The sequence below is a fragment of the Rhinolophus ferrumequinum genome, chromosome 4 (genome assembly GCF_004115265.2).
Source record: "Rhinolophus ferrumequinum isolate MPI-CBG mRhiFer1 chromosome 4, mRhiFer1_v1.p, whole genome shotgun sequence".
NCBI classification, from domain to species: Eukaryota; Metazoa; Chordata; class Mammalia; order Chiroptera; family Rhinolophidae; genus Rhinolophus; species Rhinolophus ferrumequinum.
The window spans coordinates 33516045-33533427 of record NC_046287.1 but is presented as its reverse complement, the minus strand read 5'-3'; the positions used below and the strand labels follow the sequence as shown (position 1 = coordinate 33533427).

Here is a 17383-nt window from a genome sequence, read left to right as displayed (position 1 = left end):
CTCAAGTGTCCCCTGGTTCCCCCAAAGTCCCCTATGAATTAATGATAATGTCTCTTACCTCCGAAAAATGTATTTTCCTTAAATGAACACTCTTTCTTCATTGAAAGGCTACATGACATAACTGGTAAGAGTACAGGCTCTGGACCCAGAATGCTTGAGTTCAAACCTGATGCTTCAACTGACTAGATTTTTGTCCCTAAGGAAGCTTTTAAAATGCTTCTTTCCTTTAAAAGGGGGAATTCCATCTCCCTGGCAGCAGAAATTTTACAGTAACTGATCATTTTAGTTCTCTAAATAATTATAGCAAAAATGCACATTTCAGGAAAGTCGTGCTGTGTCTCAGTGGACCAATTTCAGATTTAAGGATGCTACCTTCTTTATTGTATCTGTATTTCTCTATCTTCAGTGATAGTACTACCAGGTTAGGACAGCCTCGACAGTTAGTCATATCGTTGCGGGAACACTTCAATGTACCCAGAAGTAAAAGGCTATCTTTCTTTAGAAAAATGGCAGAAACCTAGGGGACTGATCAGTAGATCCAAAGCTCCTTAGTAAAAATACTGACTTTATATAACAGCTCAGGGAAAATTTGCTAGTGAGCATTACATATTTATTTTCAAGTTCTGGTTATTAATGCTATTAAAACTTTTAAATAAATCTTAATATACTAATGATATTGACTAGATTTTTTTCTTCTTTTATTGAAAGAGCTGGCTGATTACACAATAGAATTGCTCAGGTTTGCTGTTAGTTTTGTCCTTTGAACATTGAATTAGCTCGTGAATAATATATAAAGGGAAAAGAAAGGCCCAAATTCCATCCCACTGCCATCTGGCTTAAGAGAATATACGTCACATGCAATTGGCATACTCTTGCCTAAGATAAATCTCTAGTGTTTTTTTGTAGATTCTAAACTATGTTGCCTTCATAAGCACAGAGGGGGAAATGATGTTCAAAATTTATTTTTAGAACAGAGAATAGCAGACTAGACAAATCACCAGTGGTATTCCAAATAGCATAGTTTATATTCGCAAGTAACAAAGTAATAGGTGAACTTCCAGTGTACTCCATGAAAATGAACAATAACTAAAGAGACAGCCAAAAGTGTTTATCATTCTGGAAGAATGAATCAAAATATTAGAGGAGCACAAGTCACATAAAGATAATTTTATGATAGTTTATAATCTTACAGTTTTATTTTATTCACAATATCCCTTGAAACATTTTAAATTACAATTCAGCATATGGTGATAAATTAATTATATAGCTATGTTGTTAAGACTTTCATTCAAACTGTGCTATATGTGATTCAATGAGATTACAAACTTGACCATATAAGTGTAATAGAATTTTGAATAACTAAAAAAATCTACTTTTCAGATTTATTTGTATTTTTCCATTTTTTTTAATAACACTATCACTGTGTACTTTTATCAGTATATTTTAGAGAGAAAAAATTGCACAGCTTTACAAAAATTATAGTCAATTGTGTTTTTAAATTTTATGGATTCAAAGAGTATTACCCATACATAGTAAAATAACTACAACAATATAAAAATTATAACAAACTGTGTTTTTTTCATTGGACAGTATGTCCTAGATTTTTTTTCCTGGTTAATATTATAGGACTCTCTTATTATTTTTATAAGTCCTATAAAATTCCTTTAAATCATTTCATCATACTTTATTAAGTAGGAGATTACATATAATTAATATTATTTTCCTGATATATAAACAGAAGATGGCCAAAAAATAGTGAAAGAGCACAGAGTAACTGCACAAGCTGCTGGCAAGTGAGCTGGTTATCTCTCAATCTGTAGTGTGCATTGCCTTCAAAGAAGGAGAAGAAGGAAGTGAAGCTATTATTTTATTGTTCTTTCATTGGCTAAAATACAGCTGTCAGAGATAAAGCTTTCTACAGTGGATACTGTGGGTTCACGTAGCTTAAACTCTATATTGTCAGTAGACAAAAATACTACTATTCGACAAAGAAAATATATAGAGGAGAGGAGATGATGGATAAAAGACTGAAGAAGAAGAAGATAAATGATTCGGCTTATTTCAAAGATTGAACTTTAAAAGTCCTAAGGATGCCGAATACATCACATTGATATTTTTTGAGTTTTCTCAGAATCTTCTACCATACTTCTTCTTCTACGTATGTTGTCCCCAAACAGCCATGATTTCTTTCTAATTCAGTTCTATTGTCAGCATCTCCATCAATTTCATTTCTCCATTTCTCCTTTGATTCCACAAAGAATATTGAAAGTCCCTTTCAGGGTGCTCAATAACTTCCCAATGATTTTTCTTGTTTGCGAGAAAAAGTGGGAAATGGTAACATCAAATAAAGTGTTGCAGTTTTCTTGTTAAATTCTTCATTGGAAATGCAGAGTTACACATTTCGCTTGCACATTTAATCAATAATTACACTGATTTGGTGGATATAGTATTCAGATTTTGAGTGGATTCATATACTGAAATTTCTGCCCATCCATTCTTCAAAAGAAAGCATCCACCTTATTCACAAGATTGGTGTCTAGCAACCACAGTGTTGATGTCTGACCCGCCTGACAGTAGCTGATGGGAAAAAAGATGGGCATCTGACCTGAGGTAGGCCAATCAGATTTTGTTTTCTAGCAACTTGGAAATTGAGTTGATAAACAGTAGTTAGTCTCTACAGATGATTGAAATATTATTGGCTTTTAGCAAATTGCCTCCTACCTCCAAAGAAAATTGCCTTGGAATTAATCACAATTTTAGTTAGCCCAAGAAAGGGATGAGGGGAAGCTAAACAAAAGAAAAATTGGAATGAAAAAATGAAACAAAACATTATCAAAATCAAATCTCAGAGCACTCTGACACCTGATTCAAAGTAAGATAAAGATAGTAGCCACATCACACCCTACAAACTTTACACACACACACAATTATCTTTAATTACTTTTTCATAGATGACCTTACAAAAAACATGGGTCAGAAAGATCATCCAAATGAGAAATATACTATGGCAGCCAGCATGGCAATCCAAGGGAGCCAATAGATAGTCTTGAAACTGATGTTATCATGCACATTATTTTCCATCTAAAATAGGAAATAACATGTTTTAGACCGTTGACCAATCTATAATATGAAATTTATTTCTCCATACATTCTCAATTCTAAGTAGAACCAACATTTTAGTATTATTTTAATGATTATATTGGGATTATGGGAAGTGTCCATATTCTGTAGAATAGAAATATCATAATTTTATAAAAACGAGAATACACTAATGGAGATGTGGTAGTCACCGAGGGTCATGTCTTAGAGAAAAGTGGCTTCATATCATGGCTTGTGAATATAATAGCTTGATCAAAGTTTGAAGTGTCTCACAAAAATGGAGGGGGTGTTCTTGACATTTCACTGAAAATAGTTACATTTTTATAATTCTTTTTCTCATCAGAATTGTATATTTGAGAGAAAAAAGATGTGTACATTGAGTCAAGGGATATAGTTTGAAAACTTATTTAAAACTATGTTCTATTTTTCTGACAACTCCCTCCACTCAGAGTAGTGTTTCCTTAGCAGTATTTGTACTCCGTGACCTTTACTGCATGATTTAAACAGAGTGACTGAATGTTCACGGGAAGGTCATCTGATCTAATCCTGAAACTATCAAACTTAAGAATTTAATGTGGAATTCTCACAGCGGTGCGCTCAGTAAATGCTAGAACCTCTAATATATATGCATTATAGAAAGTGAGATTAATTTTCCCAAATGAGAAGGGACAGAGGGAAAAGAAGTAACCTATTTCAGAGAAAAGATCTTAAGCAAATTCTTACTCAGTGGTACTAGTATAAATGATATACTTTATTCAATTTTTTTCTAAAGCTACCTTATTTTCTTTTCTTACTTTACCATTGAGCAATATCCAACTAGTTTTCTAGTTTGCTCAATTATGGCCTAGGTAAAATATGCATATTTCTTATACATAGTACAGAGAATAATACAGAGGGTGCCAAAAAATTTATACACATTTTAAGAAAGGAAAACTGATTAAAATTGCAATATTCAATATTTACCAATAACAAAAGATGAATACAAGTCACGTTTGACTTCTGCAATTACAAGAGGTGTTCAAGGTGGTTGCCATCAGTGTCCAGACACTTCTGATTATGGCAAACTACGTACTGCTTAAGCAATGATGACCAAAATGTCCACTTGTGTACATTTTTTTTGGCACCCCTGGTATATGTGAAAACACCTCACAAGTTATAATATTTATTTTAGTTTGTATAACAACTATTTTGTTACACAAGCTAAGTATTGGAAATATTTAAGTCCATATAATGTTTGAGTAAGAAGTTACGCCAGGCTTACCAATATAGACGTAATTAATGGATAAAATTCAAAGAACGATTAAGTTTGGCACAACAGAAGCCTAACAAAAGCATGACTATGATGAAAAATGATTTTAGAAAGAGAAAAAAGTGAGGGTGGGAGGTAATGTTATATTTAGGAGATTAGCATTTGGTGTCTGACCTTGTTTTTTTTCTTTTTCTTTTTTTATGCCCAAATTCGTTGTGCATGACCTTCAGAGGTCATTTAATTTCTTAAAGGTTGAATTATTTGTATTTGTAAAAGTTAAATAGCAATAGAACCTACCTCATAGCACAAGTTATAATTTTAAATATGATATAGGAAAAGCATTTAACTTACAGGTCTACAGTTACATAGGTTTATAGTTATGTCCTCAAAAATTTTAAATTCACAAAGAAAAATTTGACTTCTCTATCATACTTCCTATCACCACGATGCACCATCATTCTGAGAGCATGAACCAGAAGATCATGGGCACCATTTATCAGGTGGTTTATTCTGCCCATTCAGCAGTTCTGTAATCATTTACTGAAAAATTAATATGAGACGAATACAGATTCAGTAGCATTTCATAAATAAATTTTGTATTTTTGACCTCCAATTAATTTAGTTAGTTTACAAAAAACAACAAATGGTACTACCGTGTTTCCCCGAAAATTAGACCTAGCTGGACCTTCAGCTGTAATGCGTCTTTTGAAGCAAAAATTAATATAAGACCCAGTCTTATTTTAATATAATATAAGACCAGGTATGATATGATATGATATGATATAAGATAAGACTGGGTATAATATAATATTATATCATATCATATATCATTTCATATATCATACCGGGTCTTATATAATGTAACATATGATTGGGTCTTATATAATGTAATATAATATTGGGTCTTATATAATATGATATAAGACCCAGTCTTATACTAATTTTTTATCGAAAAGACACGTTAGAGCTGATGATCCAGCTAGATCTTATTTTCTGGAAAAATGGTACGTGTTGCTTAAGTTATGACATAGTGCCTTTGCATGCCTTTTACTCTATTTGGAACATGTCCCTTCCCCGCTTTCAAACACTACTTCTGTCTTCCCCATGTTGAGTATAGCTCTTATATTCCACCAGTGAATGTATATTCAAGCTCTTACCATACTGCATTTTCTTTTTCTTTTCCCTGTTTCACTAATCCCTACATTCTTGAAGCCAAGAATTATGTACTTTTTCCTTTCAGTCTCCAATTCTTGGCTTAAAACAAGGTTTCAATAATAAGTGAAATAATAGAAGTAAATCTAAGGTAATAATGAAATATGGAGAATGTTTTTACAGGGTAGATTTGCATAAAATAAAATACTTTCTACAAAAGATCAAGACATAACTTACACAATTATCAGTGCATTCATTAGATAAAATCAGAAGAAATCTATATCTGTACCTGTATCTGTATCTCTATCTCTATAGATATAGATAGATACAGATATAGATATAGGTATAGGTATAGGTATAGATGTAGATATATATATATATATATATATATATATATATATAGATATAGATATAGATATAGATATAGATAGATAGATAGGTAGGTAGATAGATAGATAGATAGATAGATATAGATAGATAGATATAGATATAGATATAGATACCAAAGCCACAATTAACTTACAAAATGAAAAGCAGTGTAGCTCATACATTTTTTCTGATAATAAGTTCTCAATTATTATTTGTAACATGAATATGGTACCTTCTCCACATTACAACAACAAAAATTGTGTTTAGAACTTTCCTTTGATAAAATAACTCCACCAAATTTATCTTTGCTTCTATAGAGAAACTTCTTTAAAATAATCTCTATGGTCATTTTACTGGCTGCAGAGTTAGTTCCCTGTGTTAGGATTGTATGCTTCATCAAACCAATGGATCTAGGATATTTTTCTCTATTATATCTATGAAAAATCAATGAATTTTCTATAGAAGCTCTTAGCTGTTTTCCACATAGCAGAAAGAAACAAAAATCCTCTATCCAACCACAGAATCCAAATTAGCATTTGGCACCCAAAATGTGCCAAACACTGTGCTATGATCTGAGGTTATCAAGATAAAATGCTACACTCTCTGTCTATACAGGGAAAATTGTAATCTCTCTTCTCCCAAAGGGAAATAAATAAATAAATAAATAAATAAATAAATAAATAAATAAACAAACAAACAAACTATCTTTAAAAATTCACTCTGTGTAAGAATATGTGTATATGGAGCAGCTTGGTTCTCACAACCATCACTTTCCCTCTCTGGTAAAAAATCATTATCTCCCTATATAATCCTCCTCCAAAATATATTATTATGTGCTGGCATCAATTTAAGAGTAACGTATATTTTTGTTGGAAGCATTTTTTCATATAATTATCATTACATGAGGTGATTTATTTCTAATTCCTCTCCACAAAATTCCATTTGGTCCATAATGCTCCTGATGTATTTTATTGTCCTCATAAAAAAATTAAACCAAATGATTTTATGCACCAATAATTCTTTGAAGAAGTGCATTCAGAGCTGTACCAGAGACTCTACAAATATAACTCTTCAATGCAACAAAAACATTCATCAGAGAAGAGATAGAAATCTCTGCTTTCTTGTAGCTTACATTATACTAGGTGGAGACATACAATAAACAATAAATCAAAATCAAAAGATAATTACACAATATGTTAGCAGTTGTTTGCTTCCATACAAAAAATAGAGAATGTAAATAGAGATAAGAAACAGTGAAAAAGAGAGGACGGTGAGTATGTCACATAAAGAAGGTAACAATTGGGCAACATTTGAAGGAGGTAAAGCAATTAGTCATACTGTCTGAAGGAAGAAGATTCTAGGTAAGGGAACTATGAGGGCAAAGTGTCTAAGGAGAGAATATTTAAAACAGCAAGGAAATGCTTCTAGAGCAGAAAAGTAGGAGTGAGAAAGGTGGAAATGAGGTCAGAACCTAGATTGCACAGAATTGCATAGGTATTTAGTTGTAAACTCTCATTGAAAATGGGAATCGTTGGAGCATTTGAGCAGAAGAGTATTATAATCTGGTTTAAGTTTTAAAATAATTAATCTTGTTGCTATGTTGAAAACTGAATAAGGAAGATGGCAAAAATGGAATCAGAGACCAGCAAGGTGGCTATCAGAGTAATACGGCAAGAGGCAAGAGGAAATGGAGTTTGTCAAGAGGCTGGGAGCACTGGCATGGGTAGTTAAGTATTTGGATTTGAGATATATTTTGAAAGTACAGTTCAAAAGGATTTACAGATCATTTGTAAGCAGGTGATTTAGTACAAAAGTACATAGTTGATTTAAATTTATGTTATCATCACTATCTTCTGCTACAAAAAGCAATACGGCTTTCAGCAGGTCATAGACCTAGTTATAAAACCAATATCCTGTAAAATGAAAATATTCTAATGAAAGTAGGCTGTGGGTTGATGCAACATACACTACCTCAACATGTCTAGCTCATTAGAAATCATTGGTGTTTTGGTAAAAGGTAAATTTAGAGTAAATGAAATGATTAACTATTTGTCAAGTAGATAGTTTACATATACAGTGTTATTTTTTTCTGAAGGTGTAATAACACCTCAAATTTTTCAATTATGTCCAGTTATCTGAAGATTATGATATATATTCTGTTGGCCCAAAGTGCCTGAAAAAGAGATTCATCAATGTTCATCTGTTATTTGGATTCAAGAATCCCTCAGAAGGCATACCTGGAGAATCTTGACCCTGGAGACAATCTCACTTTTGGCCACATTCTGTTTTGAGGTTGGTCTCACAGCAGTTGTAAGAGTCTCCACTAACTGGAACCTAATCTGTCTATATGACAGAGATTTCTAATCCATTTCTATTCTCCAATTTAGAAGTTGACTTCTAAGTCACATTTATCTTTGCATCCAAAGGAAAATCTGCATATGTCCCAGTTTGGATGTGAACGGCCTAAAGGTCATGAGGTTACTGAAAAGTACATACTTTGCCTTTCAGAGATTCCTGGGAGATCAATTTCTACTTCTAATATTTGTTGTTCATTGAAGGTATATAGTCCTGGAGGGGATCAGGCTAGTGACTTGTCCCCCACTTGCCAACATGTGGGGTTCTAGGTCCTGTTTTTAACATTTATTTGTGCCACTACAGTATAATGCTAGTACCTTAAAATAAAATTACAATCACTGTAACTTCTTTTTCCAGATGGAATAATTGTAGACATAATTTTGTGAGGTTGTTTTTGATAAAAAACTAACGTATAAAATAAAATGCGAGTAAATGCTTAAGAAAAGGATTTCCTTTAATGTGGAGAACTATGTCGTCCTACCGTGTTTCCCTGAAAAAAAGACCTAGCCAGACCATCAACTCTAATGCATCTTTTGGAGCAAAAATTAATATAAGACCCTGTTTTATTTGGCTATAATATGAGAACCAGGTCTTATATTAATTTTTGCTCCAAAAGATGCATTAGAGTTGATGGTCCGGGTAGGTCCTATTTTGGGGGAAACAGGGTAGCAGGAGACTGGAAACTCTGCTATGAGAGATAAAAGCTTTGTCCCACTATGCAGATGGCTTTGGTCCTAGCTGTTTATTTCTGAAAATGTGGTGTACAAGGAAGAAATAGGGTAAGGAATGAATTTTAACAAGACAGCACAGAGACTAGAACTTCTCAGCATGTGACTCTGAAGAGCTCCTGCTTCAATTTACAGATTATGTCTCAAGATTTTTCCTCAGCTGTTTTCTTACCTGCCTACAAGCAGAGAAACTTGATACAGAACAGGTCCCCTGTCAGTGTCCTAAGTGATGTAGGTGCTATTGAGAGTAGCAACACCACAGGAATCATCAAAAGGAATGTAGAGACTGAATGCAGAAGGACAGGGAGGAGTATGTGCATCATACGCATGTATCCCAATTGGCCAGAGATCGTGGCGTCAAGGCTACGCCTTTAAATTGATGGGGTTATATGTTTAAGTGTGTTGTTAAAACAAGTCCAACTGAAAACAAAAAACAAACAGTCAAAAACAACACACACACACATACACACACACACACACACACACACACACACACACACAAATAAATAAATAAATAAATAAAGGAGACCTAACACCGATTCCCAAACATACATAATGGGAAAAAGGATGTCCTGTCTGCTAACAGGAATTTTAAATAAACCAGATGATCTTTGATAAATTTAAATGAGGTGAAATTTTATCCAATTCAATAACAACACTTAGCGGGGGAAACTTAAGTAATCAGAGTAGAAAGGTCACATGATGGTTTGAAATGAGGTGCAAGCATGACTATGATAATCTGATTATCATTACTATGCCCTTTAGTTCACTGGATTTCTTTATATTTTTATTTTTTGATATAGAGATGATTAAAATTTGGGAAGAATGAAGAATGAATCAGTGAGTTAGGTGACAGAATAGGCTTTGATCTATGCTTCATAATTACAGTTTAATTTATATTTTATCATAAGAAATACAATTATTTTAATGGGTAATTTGCATTCCATTGGAAATTATGAGAAAAATGGATCATGAATCTAAAGAATATATGAAAGATTTAAGAACTTTAATCATACAGATGCAAAATATCACAATTTATGTAGGAAGATGTAGAACTAAAATAAATCACACTCTGACAGAGGATTCTGTGTAAAATAGGCAAGAAATAACTGAAGGTCTTTCTTTTTAACAGCAGATCAGAAAACTAAAGTAATTTTATTATTTTTAATTTCATTTCTTAACTTTAATTCATCTTCTGAATGATGAATCAGCAGAAAATAATGTAACTGATATTGGCCAAGAAAACATTTGGCAGTGTATGGAAATCATTTGGAATTTCTATTTTGCTAATGTCTTTTGGCTCTAGAAGCAGTTAGGACAGCTTCCATTTTTATTCTATAAAATTATCTATTGATATCACCTCCTCCATACTTGGTAAAAAATAACACTATTAAGATAAATAGAAATTGGTTAATATTTTGACATTTTTATCATTTACTAGTGCATTTGCTATTTCATTTATTGGGAACTGTATTTTAATTTGACTGGCCTATACATAGGTAACTTAAATCATTTTGTTACCGTAGGCAGAAAGAACAGGGCCACAGGGAGAGAAGGCAGAGGAAAGGAAGAGGGAAATGCAGGAAACACAGGAATGAGATGAGATTATTCTTAAGAAAAGGTACAACTACGGCTAATTGTAATAGATTATAATATTATTATCATTGTGGGCAGGGAAAAATCTCTACTCCCTGTGTCACCATGACTATTCCCACAAGAGCCAAGTAAAAACAAGGGAATCCCACCTCATCACAGGATGGAGTTGTCAGTGCGGACCCACCTGGGAATGCCTGCAAAGCCACCCCTAAAACTTGAATATTTTTGTGCTGTCATTTTAATAAAATCCTAAGCCTCTATATTCTTTGGTGCAATTGGCCTTCTCGTGGCCTGTCCATTTCCAATATTTTGGGAATATTCCTTTATTCCAATATTCCAATATTTTGCACTATTTCCTTTCTCTTAATAAATCCACTGCTTGCTTGGCATTGTTTGCATGGCTTATTCGTACGTCCTGGAATGCCTTCCCAAGATGATACAGGAGCCCTTGTTCTCTGGTAACAATTTTACCTATAGTTATAATTATATATTATATATTGTAGTTATATAGATATAGTTACGTGGTATAACTATTAGAAGGTTAGTCTAATCATGTGTAATGTCACATTAACATATCTGAAACACTTCTAATACAAACAACTATTATTATATAATTTTATTAAATGTTTTATGATTTACAAAGCACTCTAATGACAATTTTATATGTATTAAAAATTTTAAATTTTCTGTTTTCCTGTTAGGGTGATAATTTTTTGTAGCTATACAAATATTTATCATGTCCAGATATTATGACAAAAGTAAATTATATGGCTAAAAATAAATATGGGGATTGAGTTAGATGAGATTGACATAAAATAATGGACAAGGGAACAGAAGCAAATATTAATGCCTGCAAACATGAGAACTTGGGGTAGGGAGACAATACAAAGCAGGAACATTAAAAAGGAAAAGAATATGCCTGACCAATGTGCTATACACCTGAAGAGCTGAAGTAGAATAATAGTGAATGTCAACTATAACTAAACACACAGGTGTATATATAGTCACAGGATGTGGAGTACAACAAGGGAAGATAGTCGATGGTATTGTAACAGCTGTATAAGATGTCAGAGGGGTAGTAGCTTGGGGGTGGGTTATTACATTATGAGGGGTTTAAATGTCAACTATTATGTTGCTTTGTACAACTGAAACTAATGAAAATAAATAAATTTTAAAAGAAAGGAAAAGAATAAAGAAAAAATTCTTAAGGGTTGGAGAATCAGGTATTTAAGGAGGTAGAGGAGATAAGGAAGGGATACTTAAAGAATGACATAAAAGTGATTAAGAAAATAATGCATCTACTTTTCCTAGTGTATGAGTTTATAACCTCTAGTTAGTTTGAAATCTATAGCTCAGTCAAAAGTGTCCAGGGCACCGCTAAGCTTGCATTTGATGAAAAACAAAACAGTTTCTTGTTCAAATATGTAATTTCCTAAAATCTCGTCATGTGTTTTTGTTGTTGCTGTTGTTGTTCTTGGTTTTTTTTTTTTTTTTTTTTGTATGAATTTACATTAATTGCATGGTGCTTAGATGTGGTTTTACACATTTACTCTCAGCAGCTCACTTTTAGAGCTACACTTATTTTCCCACAAACGAGTCTTTCAACTCTTCAATAAATACCCTTTCAGTATCTGAATATGGTGGTATGTATGCGGTTGCTGTCTTATCCTAAATTAAATGTTTGTTTGAGACACTTCATTTAAAATGTTTTTATTTTCTACTCATTTTAGTTGGAAAAGCAATCATGCAGTCTCATTCAAGCTATCTTTTCCTTTGGCGTTATTGTTCTTGTTAGTGGTAAAGTAACCTGAAAAAGGGGGAACAAATCAAAATGAAAAGACATGAAAACAAATTGTAGCTTCCAGTCTTCACAATAGATGTACAAGTACTGCAAACACACAAAAAGGGTTTAGCGGAAATCTCTGGCTATGCCAATTCAGTGCACAAAGACCTATTTGTTCATTTGTAACAAAGAAAATAACAAAAATAATTCTACAGTGGGAAAAATTCCTTATTTAATAGTCACATTGATGTTATTTGCTTTTTTATTTGTATACCTTAGTACATGGGGCCAATAATATTTTATTATAAATCAAGAACTTACGGTTTTTTTGAAAGAAAATAGCTATGTAGTAGAAAATATTTTTCCTGTTGATTAAGATTGCAGAAGAGATGTCGTAGGATCTATGTAAAAATCTTCACCTCTTCATTTATTTCCCTATTTACTGATAATGTTCACTTACTATTTTATACTCCCACCAACCCCAATTCTCACACCTCAGGTATAATTTTAGCACTCTTTCCCAAAGATTCCACCAGAAAAACATTAGTATTGATAAATTAATTTAGTAAAGTAGCAGGATACAGAAGTAATATGGCAGAGTATTATTCCATTGTATAAATGCACAATTTCTTTATCCGGTCATCTATGATGGGCATTTTGGTTGTTTCCATATCTTGGCTATTGTGAACAGCACTGTAAACATAGGGGTGCATGTATTTTTTTTTTTTTTCTTCCAAATTAGTGTTTTGGATAAATTCCAGGAGCAGAATTGCTGGGTCGTAAAGTAGTTCCATTTTTAATTTTGTGAGGAAACTTCATAATGTTTTCCACAGTGGATGCAACAATTTGCAATCCCACAAATAGTGCACAAGGGTTCCCTTTTATCCACATCCTTATCAGCATTTATTGTTGACTTACCGATTATGGCCATTCTGACAGGTGAACGGTGATATCTCTTTGTGGTCTTTATTTGCATTTATCTGATGATTAGTGATGGTGAGCATCTTTTCATAAGTCTGCTGGCCATCTGAATGTCCTCTTTGGAGAAATGTCTATTCAGATTCTCTTTTGTAGTTGGATTGTTTGTTTTTTTGGTGTTGAATTGTATGAGTTTTTTAAATAAATTTTGGATATTAACCCCTCATCAGACATGTCATTGGCAAATATCCTTTCCCATTTAGTAGGATGTCTTTTTGTTTTGTTGATGCTTTCCTTTGCTGTGAAAAACTTCTTGGTTTGATGTAGTTTGGTGATTTTTTTTTCTTTTGTTTCCCTTGCCCACAGAGATACATCAGTGAAAATATTACTGAAAGTAATGTCTGAGAGTTCACTTCCTATATTTTCTTCTAGGAGTTTTATGGTTTTGGCTTTTACATTTAAGTCTTTAATTAATTTTTAGTTTATTCTTGTATATGGCATGAAAAGATGGTCCAGCTTCATTTTTTTGCATGCATCTGTCCAGTTTTTCCAGCAACATTTATTTCATAGACATCCTTTATTGCAATGTATTCTTGCTTCCTTTATCATAGATTAAATGACCATATAAGCATAAATTTATTTCTGGGTTTCTATGTTGTTCTGATGATCTATGTGTCTGTTTGTATACTAGTTCCATGCTGTTTTGATTAATATGGCTTTGTAGTATAATTTAATATCAGGTAGCATGATACCTACAACTTTGTTCTTCTTTCTCAGGATTTCTGCGTCTATCTGGGGTCTTTTCGTGTTCCATTTGAATTTTAGGATTATTTGTTCTAGTTCTGTGAAAAATGCCACTCGTATTTTGATAGGAATTGCATGCCCATCTAGGCCTGTTGCCATCTGCTGGTTGCCTGTAAGGCATGGGACAGGCTGGTTGACCCAGTTTGAGAGTGTCCCCTGCCATGCAGCATTAGCTGTGCAGGGCAGGGTCACAGGAAGTCACGGAGCATTGCCAGTGGTTTTTACAAGGTTAATGCAGATTCAGTTCTTACATTAGTGCTGCACCTGTGACCAGTTCGCAAAATGCCCGGAGAACACCATAGTCAGTCACTGTTTGCTTTGGCCTGCAAATCCCCTAGAGCTACCCAAGAGAGGCAACAGCACTAGGTGTTGTTGACTGCCACCACCAAAAATTCCCCAGGCCTCCTCGGACCATCTGCTGCTGTAAAAGGCTTTCACAGCTTCAGGGCGGGTGGTGGCACCCAGGAACCGAGAATGCCCTTGGTGATGCAGCACTAGCTGGGTGGGCAGGGACCCAGGTTGTCACCAAGATAGTGCACACACATGGATTTTACCAGACTGATGTGGTCTCAAATTTGGCCCTTTGGGGGAGGGTTCAACATAGAAAAGATGGCATCCTCCTGTAGGCTACACATGAGGCAGGCTCCACACAGGGACAATGGCGGCCGTCCCTTCAGCCCTCGTCCCACAACCACACATCTCTGTCTTTCCCCATATGTCTCTGGCACCTTTCAAGATGCCACCCCTCCACCGAAGCCCAGGTGAGTGCCCGTAAGCAAGTGAGACTATGAGTAGTCCCCTTAAGAGGATGCCTGGGTTTCCAGATGACTTCCTTCTCACTGGGTTGGGCAGACAGAGTACTCACTGCTTTTTGCTGCCAGATGTTGTGGGGACTCCTCTTCCTGGCACAGGAACCCTGGGCTGAGGATCTCGGTGTGAGGCTGGGACCGCTTCCTCTTCAGGAGGGTCCTCTCACTGGGGTGTCGCTCCTGGTGTTCATTCAACCACTACCTATGGGTTTGGGGGTCAGCCCATTTCTTATCTCCACCCCACCACCAGTCTCCATGTTGCCTCTTCCTTATTGAAAAATATGGAACCCTTCACAAATTTGTGTGTCCTCCTTGCACGGGGGGCATGCTAGTCTCTGAATCATTCCAATTTTAGGATATGTGCTGCCAAAGCCAGCATTTAACTTTATTTTAATAAACAGCATTTTTTCTCAGTATATTCAGACAATGATCCTACATCTCCTCTGTTTGCATAAATCTCAAATCCTCAAATATATTTGTTTCCACAAATGCCCCTTTCCTTTTTCACACTTCTATTCTCCTTAGTAATTTAGTAAAAAGGGACACAGTGAGTGCAGAAGCCTTTGCGTTAACGTGGCTCACAGTATCTATGGTTCCTGAAATTCGTGTGGTGCCATGAATTTATGAGTTAAATGTTGTGCCTACAGGAAAAGAGACCCAGAGGTATGCTTTATTGTTACTGGATTTTCTTTTATCTAAATATCCCATCCAATTTCACCCATCTTAGTATTTTTCATATCTATTAATGGCATATATCTTTGCATTATAGAATATATTTTTGTATCAACATTTTTGTATCAATATTTTTTTTCACCTAGCATAAACAAAGTCCATATTTTTTGTTTACTTTTTACCAATTGCAAAAGTATTCCTCTCTGTACTTGGATATAATTGCTGTCTAGGATCATGAAGTCCTTCTTTTTATCCTATAGAAACAGGTACATCTGGACCCCTGATGGAAGAAACTATATGTCACATTGGTTTAATGAACCCCTTCTAGTTCTTTCTTTTTCTCTTTACATTATAACAACTCTAGTAGTTGTTTGGTTTCTTCATTTCTGGAAGTGGCAGCAGTATTAAGTTTTGTAAGTTAAGTATTTATATTGTAAATGCTTAAAAACACCCTTTAATTTTAAATTATCTGGCGTAAAAAGTTTTGGTATTTATTAGGTCCATGTCTACTTGAATTTTAGAAGTCTTTCGAGAGATGTGTAAAGAACAATAGCAAAAATCATAAAGATACTAATAATTTAACAGTGGAAATATATCAAGCTCAGCTGCTTAAATAGTCACAATATAGAAAGTAAAGGATTTAATTAAGAGAAGAATTTCTTGGCAAGGCCTACGTTGGTAGTTATTAAGATTCTTCTGAGGCAGCCTTCACTGCAGTAAACTCCAATGAGGGCAGGGAAGGCAAAAATCTGTATTTCTCTGCATGGTTGTGGCCATAGCATAATGTCTGATTCACATGGGTGTGCAAAAATAAGATGTGTTGGATGAATGTATCCCCCTTAAAATAGGTTTACTTGTTAAGTGTTTGCTGGATTATCCAAAACTCATAGCATAGCACATTATACTATCAGCAGGGGAATTAGAGGTCCATTCATTTTACAATGAGTACACATTTAAAGGATTTTCTGAAGTTTTTGGTTGATGCCACAAGTTTTAATTACATTAGTAGTGTGTTAATTTTAGAAACACAATTAAACATTTTATATCATTCTCTTATTCATGAGATAGCATTCATGAGATAAGAGTTATCATGAATTTTCCTCCACAGTAACATTGCAAATGCAGTCTGGAAAATGGTGATTCAAAGAACGATTTATTATGCTTTTGGTATCACCTTCAAATAATTTATGTCACCATGTTTGTGGGGTGCAACATCTATCATATGTCAATTTTACTATAAATATGAAAAACCCTTTGCATACGTGTCTTTACATCTGAGCTTTGTTATTATCTGCAAGGGTTTATAGTTTAATATTCCAAAATTGGGACACATAAATACTTAAAAAAAAAAAAAAATCTCACCTAAGCACACAGAGTACTTTTAATGGATAAGCAAGTTCATTTGAATGAATAAAAACTAAATAGTCATTTGCTGTAGAACTATTTACTTTAATCCTTCTTAAACTGAAGTGTTTTAAATTCCATTTACTTTTACTAATGCAACCAAACAGTGCTCTTTCTCTGGTTGAATTAACTGCTTTGTACCAACCATTTAAAAATACTCTACATTCTGCATACTTCCATTATTGCCAGTCTGAGATTGGCAAGATGTGCCAACATAATTCAGGGTAAAGCGTAGCAAGATGTGAATTCTAGACTGAAATAAATCAATATATGGAGTATCTTCAATCTGATGACCTATCCTGAGGGAAATACTATATAATGTTTAAAGTTCTAAAAAAAAATCTATCATATGACAACTCAAAGATGCCTCTAGTATCTGTTTAACAAAATGTGAAGACTATATAACCCTTAAGATTGTTCATATTCTCAAAATATAATTCTCTGA

General features: G+C 34.0%; 1 non-coding gene across 1 annotated transcript; it reads right to left on the bottom strand.

Moving 5' to 3' along the window:
- Positions 1-15137: 15137 nt before the first annotated feature.
- On the bottom strand, positions 15138-15241 carry LOC117021845 (U6 spliceosomal RNA). Its single transcript, XR_004422932.1, has one exon. It is a non-coding gene; the product is annotated as a U6 spliceosomal RNA (small nuclear RNA).
- Between the last annotated feature and the right edge of the window lie 2142 nt (positions 15242-17383).